This window comes from Papaver somniferum, chromosome 8 (genome assembly GCF_003573695.1).
Source record: "Papaver somniferum cultivar HN1 chromosome 8, ASM357369v1, whole genome shotgun sequence".
Classification (NCBI taxonomy): domain Eukaryota; kingdom Viridiplantae; phylum Streptophyta; class Magnoliopsida; order Ranunculales; family Papaveraceae; genus Papaver; species Papaver somniferum.
In genome coordinates, this window is record NC_039365.1 from 36,398,078 (window position 1) to 36,417,089 (window position 19,012).

Consider the following 19,012-nt stretch of genomic DNA (forward strand, 5'->3'; position numbering starts at 1 on the left):
ACTACTCTTCCAGAATCAACTATTATGGTCTCAACACTCTCTTCTCTTCCCTCCCCAAAACCAACCCTTCTCCTTCACTTTGTGACCGAAGCAAGTCTGGAACGGCCATTTCTTGGTTTAGGCCGGATTTGTACAGATGGATCTCTCGAATCTAAAGTACTCCCTTGCAGTACATTGTTTAGGGTTTAAACTCGTTTCTCACCCACACACCCGAAATTACCAAAATCGGCAAAAATCATTTTCACCCTCAAACAACTACACAAGACACAATTGAAGCAAATATGATTTGATTCACTTGAATCGGTTCATGAACTTTTATAGCCATGGTTTGCAAATTGCATTCCTTAGTCTTTTTAATTTTAAGCTCAGAAATCATCTTCAGATATATAACCTTCTCAAGTTCGCAGACTAGGTTCGCGGACTTAAGTTACCGGGAAGAGTTTACAAACTCCGGTAGAAATTCTCGGGTATGAGAACTTCGCCGGTTCGCGGACTTAGTTTCACGCAAATAGTTTGTCAAATCCAGCAGAAATTCTCGGGTTTGAGAACTTCGGCAGTTCGCGGACTTGGCTCACGCCATTCTTCCTGTTCTCTTGATCAACAAAGTTCGCAAACTTTAGTTCAAGGAATAGTACTTATACATAAATGTGTTTCCACAACAATGCTTAAGTCCACCATTGGTTATGTATCTAAACTCTCATTTCAATCATTGAAACATTCTTAGAGGACGTTATATAGTTGTTACACCATTTCTCGTCAAAGCAATTTTCAAGATGATTGAAACATATCATGACTTTCGTCACATGGTAAAGATAAACTTGGTTAAAGCGAAAAGCTTACCAACTCATATTTCGAAATATAGATAGGCGAGGTATACTCGGCTCGAAATACTAAATGTGTATAATCAAAGTCTATATGTATAGCATACGACTTCTTGTCTCAAAGAGTAGGATATAGAGTAGATATACTTTTAAGTGATACATAAGTTCAAGTCTTCACATACCTTTTTGTCGAGAAGTTCCACCGGTTCCTTGAGTAGTTCTTCTACTTGTATGATGAATCGCCATGAAGTCCTTGAGCTCAACTTCACTTTCTATCCTAGTCTGAGACTTAACTATAATAGACTAGAAATCAAGACTTATAGTTTTGATCACTAACATTGACAAACATGCTTGAGATAGCAACGCATGCGAGTTCGACGGAGCAATGCTCTAACAGTAATGATACCTCTGATGAACTGATGATACTAAGTAATAAAAGATATCTAAGAACACGATAATAACGAAGAACACAAATATAATGTAAATGCTACTAAGTTATCATGAGACACAAGATATTACGTAGTTCGACTTTCGTCTACGTCCAAGGGGTATTGAGTGATTTGTTTGTATTAAGTTGTGGTGGTTATAAAGATCTTAAATGCTTCCCAATGTAATAGAGAGAACTCAAGTGGAAGTAAATATTTAAGTTCTAAACATTAAAGAGGTATAAGCTTAAGATTAGATCTTCTTCTCCTAGCTATTGAATGTCCTTAGTTTGTTGGTGAGGCTTGGTATTTATATCCCCCTTCTCCAGGTATATCTTTGTTGTCTTTGGATCCATCGTTTCCTGATATACCTTCCGTACAAATGGTACCTTCGTTCGTGCTTTCTCCAGTCGAACTATGCCACCTCAACTGACCCACGTTCCTTTGGGAACTTTCCAGCCTCAGTACAGATTGTACCTTCATTCACCGCTAACCTTTGCCAGTCAGATTCCGCCACGTCACTTCTCTCCACGTTCTTTGGTTATGCGTATAGATAAGAGATTTGTGCGTTTAATGCTGATTAGACGCGTCATCTAACTCTGTCCCTTCGCCATCTGCCTCTCTCTAGACTAGGCTTTACTTTATCCATCTTGGTCGTAGAGGTATCCCTTCTTGGGATAAGATAAAGTAGATCTGCGAAGGTATCCTCTGCCCCTTAGGTTTTTATGTATATCGAGGGCTACAGAGTTATTCTGTATGCGACTACTAAAATCGTGACACGTGCTCCGCAAAATATTGGTATTCACAGTTGGTGTTGTAAGCTTGAGCCATAGAGTTGTCATTTGAATTGTATGTGTATCTACATTCAGCAGATGAATGACCAAGTATTCTATAAATTTGATATTCAATGTAGTTGTGATACTTAATTGAAGGATAAAAAGGACTACAACCTCTACCAGATCTTCAACCATGTAAAATCTCCCTCCATTGTCAAATATGCCACCATAAAAACCACCACGAAATCTTCTACGACTCTTATTTCCTCTAAAACCACCCGATCTTTGAAAATTGCCTTTAACAGGATAATTACTCCAGTGATTGTACTTAGGAAAATAAAAAGAATTGTCATAGGAAGCGTACCTAGATATGATGTAGGGTTACCAGATTTTGAACCATATGAACCAGGAAAGTATTTGAAAGAATGAGGTTGAGAAGAATTTGAATGTTGAGAGACATTTGTACAAGCAGCAGTGAGATCAGTTTTAGATTCCACATTCACCTGAGATCTTTCAGATGGTAATAAGCTTAATAGCTCAGAAGAAGTGATTAGATTCTCACTCTTGAGTTCTTGAGCACAGATAAAGGTTTTGAAAGCATTGAATGTCCTTGGAGGAGGTGAAAGACCAGATCCTTATCGGAAATAGCTATATTAATTTGAGCTAATTGATGAGAAATTTACTTTGCCTTGTTGAAGCAAGTCAACATTGAATCCGAACTCTTCTTACTGAGATGAGATCTGTCTTGAGTTGCAATAAACATGATTTGGTGGTTGCGTTGTAGTTGTGTTCTAGCCGGATCCAAATTTCATGAGAAAATGTGCAATCAATTACCTGTGAATGACCTTTTTCAGTACAAGCCGAAAATAACCAAGCTAAAATTGCTAGATCTTGATTAATCCAGTAATTATAATTTGGATTTTGAATGAATTCATAATCAGGATATGAATAAAGAAATGGAAGATCAGTTAGAATCTCAATTCCAGCGGGAGAATTACGTCGATTATATTTAGTAGTTAGGATACTGAAAGGATCCATCAACAAATATAAAAAGATTGCAACTACAAAGCATGCACCATCAAGTGAAAACACAACTAGTTAAGAAAAAGAAAGATATTACCACATAATTGTTGAAAAATAGCTTCCTCTGTCGCCTGAGCAATGGGCTTTAAATCCTCATATTAATCACTCGCTCAAAAGATGTGTTCATATATAGCTCAAAAAGTATACAATGAGGTGAAAATATATAAAAACTAAAAATCACAACATTGAATATGCGTTACAGATCAACTGTTATAATGAAACCAAAAAGAAGTGTTGCAAATTTAAATATGTGTCGCGAATTTTAATTGAAGCGTTACGATGTTCTATCCTAGTTACTGTAGCAATAATGACAATTCTCTGGTTAGCGACTGACCTAAGAAGGTCAATATTTTTCATACCTTCTTCTTCAACACTAATAACTCTGATTCTTCTTCTCTGCAGCCTCTCCTAAGTCCCCAAAACTCTCGATGATCCTTCCTATCTGCAGCCTCTCCTATATCACATGGCTATCAAATCTTCCTGACATATTTTTCTTTCCTCCCTTGCAAGTCACGGATTTTCTTTATATTTTTTCTTCACGCGGCTCTGTTAGCTGTCAAACATCCCTTATCCGATCAACCCAAATCCCATAAGGAATATCGTGTGCATATCCAAGTTATTTCTTTGATTAACAAACCATAATTACAAAAATATTCTTCCCATAATAAAGCTGCCATGTTTTCAAGAGAAAGAAAAGAAATCTTTTTTTTTCTTCGAATCTATGGCATATTTCGTTCGTGTTTTAGCATAACATGCCCAATCCAATCTTAATCCATGAATAGCTCCACGAAAATCACGACCAAACTCATCTTAGAAAACTCGCAGATCAAAACTACGCTTTTCCTGTTTAATTTAAAACCAAATTATCTGGCCCAGCTTGATCGATTCTAACAGCCATATCAACCATGTCTTGCCATAAGAAGTCCAACCCATCAAAATCTTCGATTGAATTTCCCTAAAACAAACCCAAATCTCGAATTCTAAATATTTCGTGAAGAATTTTTTTTTCCCGCTAACACGTATTCAAATTGAGAAGAAGATGACCTCCCCTTATCCATTTCTGGTGTCCCTTTGGAAATTGGGGGTACAAATAGCAATTCCTGGGGTGCGAATAGCAATTTGTGAGTTACAACTAATAATTTTGGGTTGTAAATAATAAAACTCATGAGTGCCTTTATCAACTCCTCCGAGTGCCTTGAACACATTTCTGGGGTGCGTTTAGTAATTTTCGCTGAAGGTTCAAATGCCACTTTTCGAGCCAATTTCTTCACAAAAGCTTATTTCTCCAAAAATACCTACAAAGACATAAAATGCTAAAATAAGTACAAAAATGTGTACTAACAACATAGAAAATCGAGATCAAAATAGACACATAAATACGTCTATCATAGAAGTATGATTGAAATTTGAATAATGAAATTTTTTGAAGTGATAATTTGGATGGAGGTTTAAAGGTTAAAGAGATATGTTTAGATTATTCTGCCTTTGAATTAAAGGTTTTGTGGAAATGAAAATTTTAGGGTTTGTTAGGTATAAGATGCTATGTAAAAAGAGATGATCTCGCTGGACAATCTCTCTGATTTTATTTCAAAATAGTTGTTACACTAATTGTTAATATGAAAAGAAAAGTACTCTTACTATTTAAACATACACAATTGTTGACGCACTCAACCGGCTACAAACGTACAAAATAACTATCATCTATCAGTTACCACACGTGTACTCCACACAACTACACACACAAGCATTTAACACGAGTACAAATATATTCTCTAACAACTGAGAACATATGTGTTCCCCTCTTAAGCCAAGCTAAGACATATGACCATGTTATAGCTACGTGATGGCCTATAGTAGTTGGTCTTCGTTTTAATGTGGCTATACAAGAAAAATATTACCATAGTGCTTGGCCTAACTACCGTAGGGAGTAATTTATATTTGAACTCTAGTGGTAAAAAAGGATAAGATATAAAACATGGATGTTGTATTTCTGACTTCAAGGCTTTGTGAAGATTTCTTTTAAGCAATTATTTTGATCCTTCCTGATCTTTTGACGAGTACAAATGGATATGTGAAATAATGCCTTCAAGATACAATGAATCCATTTAACAACAAAATCGAGTTCAAGGTTTGTATCCATTGATTCAACCTAGAACATACAATGAGAACTCTTATGATGCTTTTACAAAAGAAACAAGACATTGACTTTTTGGTTATTTGATTGAGAATCAAACATCATTATTTATAAATGATTTGCATCAGTTAGAAATGTTTGTTTATCACCAACGAATACCTCCGATAGGCTAATAGTAAAGGTCACATCTGTTGATTTTCAAACTAAACTGAAAATAGATTTACGGAAAAAGATGTACCATTTCAGGATGGGACGCTATCCCGCATCCTCTAGGGGGGTTTGCACCTCCCGGGATTCCCCATCGTAGTGAGAATTAAATTGCAACGTAGTTGAAAATATCCTACAATTCCAATTTTGTTTATTAATTTAATTTTGACAGTTATGTTAAATAGCAACATATTACTTTCATATATAATAACAAGATCAGTTGTTATCCACTAAAAACGCGAGGGCACTAATGATAAGTGCATAATTTACATATTCTTAGTGTCAAATATATACTTATATTTGTTAGAATTCTTGGATATTTCTTGTTATTGCGTTTTTTTTCTTGTATTTTATGTCCTGTATTAGGTGAATCATCCCAAAAGAGTTAAGATGGCATTAAAATAGCTAAAAAGTGAAGTACTCTAAGCATCTAAGTATCTAGATCCAAGGCTAAGAGTTAGAGAATTGAAATAAATATGACAAAAAAAGTAAAGAATATTGAAAATACAAGAACAACCCAAAGGAAAGGATACGAACCTCAACATTCAGAAATTTTTATACATAATTTGGAGAGAAAGAAAAGACGAAGCCAACGCAAAAAAATAAGGTCATTCCGAGGTCGGAAAAAGAAGTTATCTCTGGTAGTCAGTCCATTTCCATCAGCCGGTCGGTAGGAGCGAGAAGTATGGGATATGTTTGGTGTTTCTTCCGTCAATCATCCAGATCTACGTCGTATATCAACAGATCATGGTTTCGAACAAAACAGTGAAATGCAATAAATAGGAAAATCAGAACAAAAGTCGCCAAGATCATGTAATTTCGATGATGGCGATTTCCAAGCTTTTTCAAATAGAGAAAATTTCCGAATTTGGGTGGTTATGGTCCTCAGGGTCGTGGGAACGAACCATGACGACTATTAGAAGTTTTCAGATAATTTGAGTAGTTTTTGGTCCTAGAGTCGTTAGGGTCGTGGCAAAGGACCATGATAACTGCGACAAGTGTTTTGGGACCCTTTTGACGTGTTTTTGACTTCTAAAATAAGAAAGCTTGGTCTGAATAGGATTTTAAACCATGTAAAAGGAGGATACTTGAGGTCCAAGTATTTGAGGCTATATCAGAAGACATCCAAGGTTCAAACAAGACGCCCCCTCCTACCTCTCATACTACAATCTACATTCCAAAATCTAAGGTTTACCTCTTAACAGGAAAACTATTCTTCTTATCCTTAATCTTCTTATCTGGATTATGATTATGATTAGCTAAAATTTTTGTTTGATTATTGGTGAATTCAGTATTCGAAGCGTGAAACTTTATTATTTATACAAGTTTATTTCGAGTTTTAGTTATTATCGCTTATCTTCTTCATATTTAAGGTTTACAATTATTTTCTAAATTGTTTGGGTGCGTGATTTTACTGATCATATTATTACTAGTAAAGAGTTGTAAGATACATGTAGTAGTAAAACACCTCGTACACAAGTAGAGGGATTATGTGGAACAATTATGCGAAGTCAACACTAGTGAGCAAACTGAGCTTATGTGTTTTATATTAGAATCAACCTAAATTCACAAACCCTAATGCATTAGACTGAGTTACACATTAAGAGCTTGTTCATGGGGGCTTAGATATATAAAATTTGGTAATCGAGCGCTTCCATATACAGTGATAAAAGGAGTTTTGGGGGTAGCATAGCTTGTTTCCATTTCACGGTTGGTAATATATTATTATAATGAACGACTAATAAGTATGTTGATTGAGTTAACGTTTGGTAATGGTGAAAGACTCCCTAACCATCTCTTTCTTCTTCTTGTATGTTCAGTAATTATTCAACCAAGCCCCCTTTGATATTTACTTTTATTCTCGTAGTAATTTAGTAAGACTTTGAAGGCTTAACTAAGGGATCGTGAAACACAAGTTATACTATAATATTGGTAGTTTTGAAATTTGTATCTTGATTTGGTTATTCACATAAGTTTTGTATATTCTAAGGTCATTCTCATATACAGGAAGGCTATCAATAATTGTCGATCAAATTCAAGATTCGATAACTTTAATCTAAGATCGTATACCAACACTTGTTAGTGGAAATCCAAATTTGAAGTTTTCAGATGAATTCAACTTATGCTAGTTTTAAGGTTGATCGTTTTTGTAATGAAGACATGATTAGGTATACAACCTTAATGAAACAACAACATAATTATTCTCCGTATTGAGGCAAGGTAGCGATAGTCTTCTCAATGGATTGAGGAGTATTTTTGAAAGATAATAGGAAATCTACTAGAAGATCTAAAAGTGTGAATACTAAAGAGAATTAACATTCGACTTACTAGGAGTTTCACAGACGTAGGAATATAACTGAAGCAGATAACTTGGTCGGTATACTTCGTATCAATTACGTCTAGTCCGAAGTTTGATAGTAGGAAAGTGGTATAATAATAGCTTAATTTTGTGTGTGTTCAAGATGGACAAGGTCCAAGGATTTTTTTTGTAATGCCCCGATTCAGAAGGTAGGGTTCGCTGATTGGAACATATGTAATGGTTTGTCCTTTCCTGACACTGAGGCATTTTCAACAAATTGGCTCTAGAGTTGGCAGAAAGCTTTGCAGTTAAGCGCATTCGGACGGGAGTAATCTAGGGATGGGTGAGGTGACCTCCTGGGAAGTTGTTGGTGGATGATTGCAGCGGTGCCCGTTAAAAAAAAATACTGTCGGATAATCGTAGTGGTTAAATGCGGACAATATCGGTAGAGGGTCGGGACATTACATTTTTTACTTTGTAGTTTTTCTCGTTAACAAAATTTCTATCGTCTTGTTTTACACTTTTTAGGCATCACATTGAATTGTCTTTATAATTAAAAGTACAAGCAATTTGTACCATATTCATTATCGTGATTAAAAAATCTCTTTAGAGATTATCCAAAGATTTTTCTTATCTGCTTTGATCCTTGATTAAACTTCACGCTAGAAACAAGAGCATAAGATCTTTTTATACTATCGAGTCATTACATTTTGGACTCATTGTTAAGTTAAGCTGAATTTCTCATATAGATACATGTGCGTATGGTACAAACATGACAACCTCATAGGCATTTATGCCATAGGATCACATTTTTATGGAGCAATGATCAACATGAAAAGAAGGATCTTTTAGTGTCTTCACTACTTGAAAGAATTCAGACGCATTTTTTATCATCCTAGTGTAGAATATCAGAAAACATTCGGATCCCACTAGAAACACATGATGATAAAAGATAGAAGAAGATCACAACAAGCCAAAAATAAGCACAAAAATAAATAAGAACTACTTATTGTTACCTTCCCCATCTCAATATAAATATATGATGGGGCATTGCCAAAATCTTGTTACCAAAGAGTTGGGTGAGAAAGATAATGCCCATGAATCATCTCAAAATGATAGTATTTGCCTCTCGTGCTCGAAGAATGATCAGTTGGGTATAATTTCTTGACCGGGCTTGGTATTCTCCATTCAGTTCCCTTTTATTAAATACACGATCAATCTATTGAGTTCCATATGTTATTGGAGTAGTCATCATCGTTGCATTTTTCCTTTTATAGCATGTTTGGATCTTTAATATGTCATCAATTTTGGACCAAAATTTAAACTAACTAGGTCATATAATTTGGTATGGAGGGAGCAATAATTAAAACTTTTTTTAGGAAATAAAGAATACATCATAAATTTTAAATACTAGCCAAATATGGCAATAAATTGTGTGTGGGAAAGTAGTCCTTTTTGTTAGGAATGGTGAAAGGACGAGGGTACCCAAATACACCACAATCTTTTTGTTTTAACCTAAAAGTCCTCTTACCAAGTGTGATCGTTTATGGAAAAAGTCGACATAATACAACAACTTCGGTATTCACACTTTGTGTGATTGTATATAGATATGAGATCGAGAAAATGCGACTACCAAAGTGTGGTACTTGATAATAAGTTCGGACTTAACCAAACTATATAGTATCACTATCAAGTATGTAGGAGTTAACGTAAAATGCAATTTACTTTAAATTATATAAACAAATATAATTGTGGAAAACAAAAGTAAATCACACAACAAGATTTTGTTAACGAGGAAACTGCAAATGCAAAAAAAAACCGGGACCTAGTCCAGAATTGAATACTGTCAGAATTAAGCCGCTATACAAAATCTACACCAACTTCGTATAATTGATACCAAGCAACTACCCCTAGTTCACTTAGTTTCCTCAGTATCCCTGCACTTCCGACTTCGATGAGTCATGCACTGGTACAATACCTTTGGATAGTATTCCAAACAACAAAGGAACAACGAGTCTATTTGGTAACAACTCTATTGATTCTTTCCAACTTCCAAGATAAAGATATCTCAAGTCATACGCAAAGGCTCTTCCGTTTAATATAATAAACCCCTTTACCGGGTTATATCAATCTATCCAATAACTACCAAAGTAGTTAAGTTTATATTCGAAATCAATCAGTATAGATCTCAAAAAGAAACTATAAAGCGATGCCGATCTCACGCAACTAACCAACCAAATAAATTTGATTCTAGTTGGATCCCAGACGATCAAGGTTTGTGCACACACAAAGATATGAAAACCAATAAGAAATTTTCTTCGTCTTCAAATCTTCTTTAATCTTCAATAATAACCTACCCAACGCCACTTGAATCTCTTGTAATCAATCACACACAGAACGGAGTCTGTTAACAATGGATTATCACAACATTTCTTTAGATCTAACAACAGTTCTAAAGATCCCGTCGATACTTTGGTCTAGTTTGAGTGAATCTTATATCAGAAGAGAAGATTCTCAAGAATAAACAAACTAGGTGCAATCAAATTTTCAACAACCGTTAGTCAATCAAATAAATCAAAAACTAATAACACTGCAACTATCTAGTTTCCCACCAACGGTACTCGTAGAGCTTCTTGATCCCACAAAAGTCTTTAAACGAGCAGTCTTAAGAGATTTCACATAATTAGGATACTTTCCTTTCCGAATAGATGGCTCCATCAGAAACAACAAGAATTGAAGTTTGCCTGGATCTTAGGATAGTTTGCTAGAAATGCAAACTTAGGTATTTATATGCTAAGGATGTTTGGACATCAAGGAATTTCCGAAACCGGAAATATTCTCAAGATATGCAATGAATGGCAAAATTCAGTTTTCCTAATTCCAATAAATGCTTGTTTAATATTTCTGAAATCTCTCAATAGAAAATCTCCAATTAGTAAATGCACATTACTAATTTTTATTCTCTAGAGATATGCATTTAATTGCTGGTAATTAAAGCATATAAAACCAAAAACCTTAATTAAAAGATTTTTAATTTATCTCGGCACAAGATGTCCTTGAGTACTAAGGAATATCTTTGAACAATAAATGATAAGAGTTACTGTACGTGTTCAAAGTATGTTAACATTTCTTCACTGTAAATCCTTATTCATATTTACATGGATTTACATACTTGGAATCGGTTATACCACACTTCCAAACAAGTTTAGAATTGGTTGACCTGTATTCCAAGATAACTATGTGATTGATCAAATATCAAATCACATACATGGTTTCAATCACTAGGATTGGTTATACCTTAATATGGAAATACTTGTGATCGGTCACAGAAGTTACCATGACCGGTTATATCAGTTACCAGGATCGGTTCCATATTCCCATGGTATTGCTTGTGATTGGTCACACCAGTTACCAGGACCGCTTACCAATTACAAGGATCGATTACACAACACTTGTGATCGGTCACTCCAATTACTAGGATCCGTCACAACAATTACAAAAGATCGATCATACCATCACATGGTGATTACTTAGGATCGGTTACGCCAATTAATAAAAACCAGTCATACCAAATTATAAGTTATACATTGTGATTAGTTAAACCAAAATACATAACCCATGTTAAGATCGGTTCTACCATCTCATACATATTGGTCATCCAAATATGTGCAATGAATAGCCGAACCAATAAGCCTAATGATTTCCCTTTAAATTCACAAAACAAGTTCATGAATGTACTTCCTTTAAATAAATGTAAAACATTGTTTCCTAGGATGAAATCTTCACCATAACCCATTCACATAATCATAACAATATGTACAAGATTATGCTGATGTCCTATCTATGAAGTTCAAAGATAATCGTTATACTTCGTACTCTAATTCCCTAATACTATGATCATACAAATATGACCATGTCATATCGCTAGAGTATTATACAATATGTACAGGATATACATCTTCGCAGTTATGTTTTCAATATAGCACGACTTGAAAGATACGTTAGGAATGAAACAGTTCAAGTCAATATTACTAACCTCAAGTGGAATACTTGTATGTCTTCAGAGTAATACTTGTATGTCTCACCATTCCTAAACTTTCTAGTCTAACCTAAACGAAGTTGACTCTAATGTATAATCAAGCGACTTTAGATGAGTTTTGACACACTAAATTATGATAACTAAACTTGACATACTAACGCTTGGTGAGTTCAACCGAGCTATGCTCTTACAAATGGAAACTAAAGCTGCACAACAACCCGACTTAACCGACTAACCCATCCGACCCGACCTAAAAATAACTTAAGCTAACAAAACCCGATATTTATTTCAGCCTTGGACGGTATAGACAGTTCATAACCGATCTAGTTTCGGTTCCTACCTGGGTTGAACTTCATACCGACCGAACAGATTAGTACCCAACCGATTAGAAATCCCTAACCATTGATCTAGAATTGATGTGAGTCATCGATCATGGAAATTTAAACCCTTTCACTTCACAATCTTTAATTCTTTCAAGTTTTCACTCGAGCAGTAGTGGAAATACCCCATTTTTCTTCATCATCTTCTCTCCTATCAGTCTACCACCACCATCCTACCACTCTAATGGCTTTATAAATCTTAATTGATGCGAGTGCTTAGATCTCCGTTTTTCGTACAAGTGTGATTGTTAAGGACTAACAACTGTTGCTGCCAGATTCATTTAATTTTGATCGATAGTCTTCTAAAATTTCCATCGATCATCAGTGATAGTTATAGTGACTGTACGCATGGCATGTGTCAGATATTTTTTCTTTTGGATTCTAGCTCATAAATACACCTATAAGAGAAGATAAACTAAATTTTGTCATTATTGATGTATAATGAGTCTTAAGATCTAAAATTGCAACAATACAACTTTTTCTATTCACCCTTGCTTTAATTTTAAATCTCTAAATTACAAAGATCTCAAGTGTAGTGTTTCTAAAATCACTCGTATGTTTGTTTTTTTTTTCTCTTCGCAGCATGTGAATCTGGGTTTGAAGTTTGTTCATGACCTGAGAATTGGATTATTTGGGTAACCGACCACCGATCTTAACCGTACCAATGAAATACAAGGTGATTTAAAACCGAACCGAATAAAATCTGATCTATAATTGGGGCTTCCTTTTGATAAACCGATCACTATGATGGAATGGTCAGTATGACCAAAACCGATCCGACCCGACCATTGTGTAACCCTAATGGAAACATCAAAAACTTGACTAAAATATACCTTTAACTTGTTTCTATTGTTAGGTTCACGAACCTAATGAAACTAGAAGTTCTGGAACCTTTTCATTCTTCAAGTGTCGGACTTTTAACCATGCTTTCGATCTTTAGTATTTCACTCACAACTTCTTCATAATACAACCTAATTGAGTGATTTTTGGCTCGTTGATCTAAACATTAAATTAATTACCTTTGAAAAGGATACATCCATCGGAAAGATACACCACCAGATGGATGCTCGTAACGAAAAAATAAGGAGGAAAATACTTTTCCAGAAAACATAATGCCTCAATGACCATATTTTGTCCCGTTGAAGTTCAATTTTGATTTTGACTTTGGAGAACAAGATTTGATATGATGAAGAGCCTTCCGAAGGTCCGGGAAGCATGGAAAAACATGTTGAAACAACAATGACAAAAAATTATTCCATAATCATATGATCGTCACGCGACTTCAAACGATGCAGACCAATAGATTAAAGAATCCAACTATTTTCAAGATTCGCTGAAAAAATATAGTTGGGAACTTCATTTCTTTTAATATATGTAAAAAAAAGTCTCTTGTCTCCTCCTTAACTAAAGTGTAAAGAGCATATGGTACAATGTCTTTCCAAATTTAGGATATTTACCGATGCACACTCTGAATATTCAAAAGCCTCATATCTTCTTATGACACCCCATTAATTCTGGCACTAAAACAAAGTCTATAATTTCGTGGTGCCACTATCGTAGGTCCAAATTTTTCTTTTTAAAATAAGAATAATTTAGAACTATGAAAAAAAATCTATTATTAAATAGATAAATAATATTTTAAATGGTTATAATCCAAAATTAAAATAATTAAGCAGTTGAAGTAAATAACAACGTAATAACCTTCTTGTGGTTTAGGGAAAACAAATTCAACAAAAATCTACATCAAGGAAGAGGTTTCACTTCATCTCAGATATACTGCGTCGGAAACTCAGGAAACCCCATGACTAACCCACTTACTTATTTTGCTACCTGAAAGGAAAAAATCAACACAAGGTCAAAGCCTTGAAACACAAGTTCACTCTTAATCCATTATATACACTGATAAGCATATAAGTAACAAAAGTATCAAGTAATAATAACATCTAAACTGTGCCAGTAGAAAGATCAGGAGACTAAGTTTCAAAATCAAATAACACAAGGCCCACTCTCAGTCGTGCACCAACCATAAAAATACACGCATACCAAAAACTAAACAATTGCATCAATTTCCCAATGCGACATACTATTTAAACAGTGATGTCCCTGAATTCGACAAACTCAACGAAAAACCCTTATATGGTGTACGCTCACAAGCATTATAGCTATTGTGGCCACATCGGCACTCATAAGCGCGATAGCTATTATGATACCTGATCCAAATTATAAATTTCAACACATACGTCTACTTCTCACCGGTTCTCGCAAGCGTGATATCTTTGCAAACCTGACCTCTTAGCAAGTAGATAAACATAAATTTGTATCCAAGCATAACGAACCGCCAAATAAGGATTTATATCTTAACAATACTCCAACACATGCAATACCATTTAAATCACCATAAAATTCATCACATAATAAGCTTCAAACACATACACAAAACTCAATTCAAACTTTAACCACATACTATGACAATTTAATAATTTACCCTGAAAGCACATATGCATAACTCTGTTATACCTATCAAATACGACATATATACTTATTTGATTGTAACGAAATATCCACCACACAATATGAACAGTCTCAAGTTCATTTTTTACGAATTTCAAAGAAAACTAACAGTTGAATATTGAATTATGATATGTTCTATTCGCTCAACCTATCTGAATTTTTACATGTGTAACTATAAAAGATCTGTTGTTTGGGTACCTCCCGAACTCGGTTTGACTTGGAATTTTGAAAGCATACTAACGACCTAAATGGGTTACTTGTATTAAAATTTCATCTAACTCTAAGTAGTAGAACTATATAAAACTTAGGTTTTCAGAGTTGTCCGGATTCATAAATTCTACAGAAAAGTTCAATAAATTACAAGTGCTTATGTGTCGTCTTTAAGTCCGATCATCCTGAAATTTGGAGAGAAATCTATATGGCATTGTAAGGTGTCACATATCCAAATTTCACAAACATCCAACAGTTAGATTTCAATTTATGGTTCAGATAATACTTTTTCTTTTAGGTAACAGAAAAACCCTAACTCGAAATTTACCCTAAAAATTCAACTCTTAACCTAAATTTTCAAGCGGATCCACAATTAAAACTTAATCAATATTATATGATAAAGCAAGAATAAACTTACCTAAACCTTGAGATTAAAGTCCCAGAATCACCTCTTCTTGCAACTGAACTAACTTTTTCTTCCGAACTAACTTATTGGTGCTGCAGACTTTTCTTCTTTGAAACGAGTTGAAGAACCTCATTCGAAATACTAACTTAACCGGTATTTATTTTATTAACCTAGTTATTTGTTATTAAAATCCAAGTTTCTATTAAGGGCAGCCTAACCCCTAACATATAAGTAAGTGGGGGTGTTACACTTTCCTTGCACACACAATATAGTTCGATTTACCTTTATGTCGAGAACAACATTTACTACATGTTCAATAAAAATTTTATTAACATTCATTGCATCAATACAATGACGATATTTATTATACACCCATGTTGAATATCAAGCATCCTCGACCTCTTTAAAATGCTAGTTGATGAATCAATATCATCACAATCAATTTCTTCTTAATTTTTTTCCTCATCTTTGGTAAGCTAACCAAGAATATAATGAACATGTCTGGTCTCCGTCATCCACTTAATCGAACTTGTGCAAATCTTCTTTCCCCTGTTTTCAGTCTTAAGGACCTGAAAGTATGAGTCGACTTCAGAGAACTCCGACAATTTTAATATATAATCTTTCGAGAGTGAGTTAACCAATCAATTTTCATTCTCATCTACAAGATATGATTTGTAAATGTAAACTGCCCACCTAGAAATATTTTCATATGCTGGTAAATCATGAATACTCCACATAAGAATTGTTCTCAACTTAAATGCATGCTTTAGATGCATACCAAAAGCATCGAAACTCTCTTAAAGTTGCATCAGGTCCTCTATTAAAAACACCTAGTCCTCTTTTAAAAGAATATATAATTGGCTGAGTGACCATGAAACAAACACTCTTTCGATTTTATCGAATTCATTAATTAGGATATGTTAAGACAATCTTGCGGTGTAAAAATCCCTCAAATACAAAACATCTTAATCCACCAAAGTGCAATTGTTTATTATCATGTCGCAAAGAGTATGATGACTTAAATACCAGCAGAGTCTTCTTATGTTTTCCATTTAACGTCATTCAGTTTGGTTGAATAAAGGTATATATCTCGCACATTATTTATTATTCCTCAAATGATTAACAAATCAAGAGGGTAATTCATGTAACAACAATTATGTTATTTAACAGTTGGGCATCAAGTGCATACGAAGTCTCAAAGTTTATGAAATAAAATATGTGTGGTAGGTTGTCGTTTTTCCAATAATATTACTTCCAGTGATACAAAATACAAAATAAAACCTCTGATAAAGAAATCTCATGACTCTTTCTCGTACTAGAGGAGGTAGTCGCGCCAAACAGTTGCTACTTGCGACCAACCACCATTCAATTTGTGATATTCAAATCGATCTTGATGCAAAGATTGAAAACACTAGGGTACCAAAATACACCACCAACTTTTTCTTAGGCAATCTGTATGGACAAACTCAACACAACTCCGAGAGTTAAAATTCAATCAAGGAAAGTGTCTAGAGTTATATCTCTATCTCTCTTGCGATTAGAAATTTTACAAAATTGAATCAGTGAACCTAATCACAAGGAGAGTTCTTGGACGGTACCAAAGACCAATGTCCAAGGATCAATCAAGTCGTATCCAACAAAACTAGGTCGGATGTATGTATTATGATTGATCAACGCACAACCTGTGATATTTCAATTATAAAGATAAACAATATAATGCGGAAAAATAAATAACACAGACACCAGAAATTTTGTTAACGAGGAAACTGCAAATGCAGAAAAACCCCGGGACCTAGTCTAGATTTAACACCAAATTGTATTAAGCCGCTACAAACACTAGCCTACTACCAATTAACTTCAGTCTGGAATGTAGTTGAGCCTGAACTCAGTCTCTCACTGATTCAGGTACAGTCGCGCTCCTTACGCCTCTTGAATCCCAACAGGACTCCGCGCAATTGATTCCCTTAGATGATGTCACAACAACTAAGATTTGCTTCAACTTAATTGAATACTTTAAACCAAATCTACATCCCACAGATTAAGCCTATATAATTGATTTCCTGATTTACAATCGAAACGGATGATCAGATTAAACGTACGATTAAGGTGATGGAAGTCGATAGCCATTTGACAGAAGTCTAGCTATCCTCAAAATCCGGACTTATGCAACCCGAAGTGCAGCCTAGATTATTATTCACCTCACAAGTATAAAACTTGCGGAATCACAAAGTTGAGCCGAAGAGAACTTTGTGATTGCTATCTATCTTGTTCAAGTGATAAATCAACAATCGAACAAGATAAGGATACTCAAGTTATCAAGATAAAAGATAACTGGACCTGGCTTCACGAATACCAATGAAGTCTTTGACAGTCGCTAAACCATAAAAGGGTTTCTGGAGAGGGAGACTCTAGATAAAACTAGGACACACCAAAAAGTAGTGTCAGGATTCAAATATCCCAGTTGCCAATAGTTCCCATTATATATACTTCAAAGCATAGGATGCTTTAGGTTTAAGCTAAGATAACTTTGGAACCAAGAAAACAATATTCACCGTTAGATGAAAACTTTGAATCTTATTCACATAAATATACACTTTGGTTAGGTAAACCGTAACCGAACCGTGTATAAAGACTATCTCCAATATGGTTAGCCGAAACTATTTGGTTTGAACTTAAAAGCTTAACACTCATTTTCATGAACACAAAGACATTAATAATCCTGAGTCACAATCATGTGATCAAATGAGTCTAATATTTTTAGAGAATTGATCAAATGCAAATCATGTCGTAGAAATAATTTAATCGCATTTGAACACAATCGACATAGTTTGTAAATGCACAAAGTACAAATACATGAGTCGTTCGTGAATAGGCTAAGTCATGGTACGAGGACCGGTTTGCAAATTTATGAGCAAAGTTGAGTTTCAAAGTTGACAGAACTTTTTCAATTCACGTACCGGTTTGCAAACTTAGGTGTAAAACTGAGTTCCGAAGTTGACAAAACTTTTTCAGTTTGCGAGCCGGTTTGGAAACCATAAGACTTTATCGATTCCGGATTTCACATAACCTTTTCAGTTTTCGTACCGGTTTGGGTACTAAACTGGTTCAGGAACATAGAACGATATTGGTTCGCATACCAGTTTGAATACTTAAACCCGATTCCCTTACCACAGTTCCAAAATGGTTTGTATTCCAATATACACACCTATCCGGATCACGAAAAAAACAGATTTTCCCACGATGTGCATACGAATACGTGTATCACACAAATATATAAGTCGATATATAGCTACTCCGCTACGTGTACGAATACATGTAATACGCCTTCAGACGTTTTAACAGTTTTCTCAGTTTGTAAGACTGATAACACTGTCTTGTATTTCGAATATAATAGTTCTACATTTCTGTAAATCAATTCGTAACATTCCCGAATAATATTAATGACACGCATCACTGTTCCAGGCTATTTTCGAATGATAAACTTGAATCATCATGAGTTTGGTTCCGAACAATAAATTGTTCTCCACCGAAATTGATCAAGTATGAACAAAATGTTCATTAAGATTAGTCATTATATTTCAAGAAATTTGTAAACTAAATAATTATTTCTCGACTCGAAATTCTTGTCTATGCATGCTAGTCTAATTAGTTATGCGACAAACGTCTCAAGGATAAAAAAGTGAATATAACTTGAGAAATAGGTGGTTCAGTCTTCACTTAC